Source organism: Pinus tabuliformis, chromosome 4_1 (genome assembly GCF_031772625.1).
Source record: "Pinus tabuliformis cultivar Carrire ecotype Pingquan chromosome 4_1, CPIR1, whole genome shotgun sequence".
NCBI lineage: Eukaryota > Viridiplantae > Streptophyta > Pinopsida > Pinales > Pinaceae > Pinus > Pinus tabuliformis.
Genome location: NC_142303.1, coordinates 732,607,703 through 732,611,141, shown reverse-complemented (window position 1 = coordinate 732,611,141; position 3,439 = coordinate 732,607,703). Strand labels below are relative to the sequence as shown.

The following is a 3,439-nucleotide window of genomic DNA, read 5'->3' as shown; positions in this document are numbered from 1 at the left end:
AAAAAAAGAGAAATTGTAATTAACCCTCGGTTAAAAAAAATAGTAATTACATGTTATCAGAAAACGAGTTTTAGTACCATCTACCCAGATATTATACGTATTATTGAATATACTTGAATATTCATAGAACAAAGGCTAGAGGCCTTTACCAGGTGCATTGTTTACAGTTGAATGTTTTCCTATTAGCAAAATTAGGGAAACCTGCTAGTAACTACCCCATAACCAAAGAAAATAGAAATCAAACTGGAACCCAATGTATTGAGCATCGAATTGAACATGAGGAAGCCTGTGAGAATTATGATGGGAACCGACCTATAACATAGTGGATAGTAGTTAGATGAGAAGATCTGTCTCGGTCATATGAAGGCCATCTAGGCTTAGCATCACGTACCTGTAACCAGAAGTTCGAAAAAGGTAAGGTGGGGAACGCAAGCATTTTCTGGGTAAACCGTTAGTTAATAAGTTAATAATTTATTAAATGGCGGAACTTTACCTATAGACGTGGGAAAAATTAAAGAATTCTGAGCATTTTTTTCCAGCATATAAAGTATTACCCCACAAGTGCTGAGAGAGGGGACACAAAATTACCATTACCTTGAATAGGCAATGACAAACTACAACAGCATAGGAAAAAAATATAAAGCACTAATTGTACTCCATCATTAACTAAAATCCTCAGCGACTAACTCAGAAGGTGTGTTCAGAAATTTTTAAACGCTCATAACCATTTGGGGAAATATAGCTGGCTTTGGAAGAAGTTTACCTGGGTCACTGCCAGAGTAGGAACCAATCCAAGAGAAGCCTACCCATTTCTTCATAGCAAATTAGGGGTACCGTAATCGAATAACATAAACAACGAAGGGGGTTGTCTAGTACCCCAATAATAATAATAAGTTTACAAATAAAACAAAAATTTAGGTAGAACACAACGATAAGAAGGGAAGGGACTTACCTGTGGAAAATGCTTGGTTAGAATTTCTTGAAGGATTTAGTGATTCCAACTGGGTACCGAATTTGTTGTAACATTGTATGCATGAGCATGCCCTAAAAAAAGACAAAATAAATTCGATCAATTGCCTCGAACCAGGGGATTTTGGAACTGATACCATAGAAAAAAGAGTGGTAAACAATACACTCTTCTCGGAATGGAAGAAATATATTTTCCACGCAAACCCCGGTAGGAATCACAGATGCCAGTTCACCAATATTTTTCTAGGTCGACGCTCTACAGATACAATACCATTCCAAAAATAGTTCGGAAACCAAACAAGAAAGGGAAAAAATCTTGACAGTACGGTTAGGGTTTGAGAGGTGTATTTCCACCCTGGGATTGGGAAAGACAAATCTCTACCGTTCCCTTTAACCAAGAACAGGAAATCACGTGAAGACCATGTGAACTCGGAGGACGTGGACACCACCGATTTGAACACGAAAATAAAAACCAACATGTCGATCGAACAGGAAATCACGTGAAGACCATGTGAACTCGGAGGACGTGGACACCACCGATTTGAACACGAAAATAAAAACCAACATGTCGATCGAATTTTTTCTAACTACCACCTATACTCTATGACAGGAATAAGTCGTGGAATAATAATACAACCCACCTCCTCTACGATCGGTCGAGAAAGTGCCATCATCGAAAACTTTCACTTACTATGCTTTAAGGTGTAGTATTGTAAATATGAAGAAAAAAAAAAATTATATAAATTCATTTAAGTGCGTTAATGATGAGGAGCCTTTTAAAGTTGGGTTAACATCCTTCACAAAGGTAAATCCTAGTGAACCCTTACGTGGGTAATTATTATAAGGTGGTAACTTTCCTTGTGAGATGGTAAATTTTCTTCTTATTCCACAACCCATAAGTGGAAAATAAATCAACAAATCGGAAACCATGTTCTTTATAACATTACAAATATATAACGCTACATTTTAAAATTCTTAAAAAACTCTTTACCTTCATGTGTTGGATGAATAGTGTTTTTAGTAAATTTATTGGAAACAATGTTAATAATGAGGGGGTGAATGAGATATTAAGGATAACTTCAACTTTTTATGCTAATTTATATTTTCCCAATAAAACTTGGAATCTATTCATTTGACTACGAATGACACATCATATAATAACAATACAAATCATCATATGAACATACAAAACATGAGCAACATACACATGAGAGACATAGGTGTAACATGGAAAACCACCAAGTTTTGTTTATTATTTGACGCAAATATGAGCACCTACTCTATTACATCAATCTTTTGTTGGAGAAAACAATGCACAGCGGAAATGTAAAAGGCATACACTGCACATACAAAAATCATAAAAAAATAACACAAAGATTTAACGTGGTTCACCCAACCAATCTGGGCTACATCCACCAAACGGAGGCATTGTAAATCTTATTATTCAACAGGAGATTACAACAATTTAATTCCTCACACACACTCTCAGCTCACCTTATTTTCTACTCTCATATCCTCTACGGGCTTACATTTCTTATAGCTGGAGTAGAAAACTAAATCATAAATTCTCTCACAACAAATATAGGATGCATTAACTCCTCCTCAAGAATAATGGAGCTAATATAGCAAAAAATCCTATTGTTGTCACCTACATGAGATTTTTGCGAAATTAAATAAAACATAAAATCTCAACAATCTCCACCTTGACAACAATTAGCCTGATACCCTGTTCATTTATTATTTTATCTTTTCTGCAAGCCAAGAGAAGCCAGACACCAACGTAGCTTCTCTAACAAAACTGGTTTTGTGATCATGTATGCACAGTTTTCCTTTGTATGCACTTTTTCAAGAGAGACACCCCTTTCAGCGATAACCTGTCTTACAAAATGGTACTTGATAGTTATATGCTTTGACTTACTATGATAGGCCGGATTCTTAGCCAAATGAATTGCACTTTGACTATCACAAAATAACTTGATGTTGTCCTGCAACCTACCAAACTCACCAAACAAACCTTTCAACCAAACTGCTTCTTTGCAAGCATGTGAAGCAACTATGTATTCTGCTTCAGTAGTGGATAAAGCAACAATGTTCTGTAGCTTTAAAATCCAGCTAATAGCTCCACCTGCAAGAGTAAAGACATATCTTGAAGTTGACCTTCTCTTATCCAAATCACCTGCAAAATCGGAATCAAAATATCCACAAACAAATTCACTACTCCTGTTATAAGTCATACAATAATCACTTGTGCCTCTCAATTACCAAAGCACCCATTTCACTGCTGACTAGTGTTCTTTTCCTGGATTTGCCATATACCTGCTGACAACCCCAACTGCATGTGAAATATCTGGTCGAGTACAAACCATCGCATACATCAAACAACCTACTACATTTGCATACAGAATTCGAGACATATATTCTTTTTCTTCATTTGTATTAGGACATAAACTAGAAGAAATTTTAAAATGGG

At 35.9% G+C, this 3,439-nt stretch overlaps 1 long non-coding RNA gene across 1 annotated transcript; it reads right to left on the bottom strand.

The window, feature by feature from the left end:
• Window positions 1-1,308, bottom strand: LOC149178221 (uncharacterized). The gene is made up of 2 exons (XR_016258838.1): window positions 494-1,308; window positions 1-391 (listed from the first exon to the last, which is right to left on the bottom strand). It is a non-coding gene; the product is annotated as an uncharacterized LOC149178221 (long non-coding RNA).
• Between the last annotated feature and the right edge of the window lie 2,131 nt (window positions 1,309-3,439).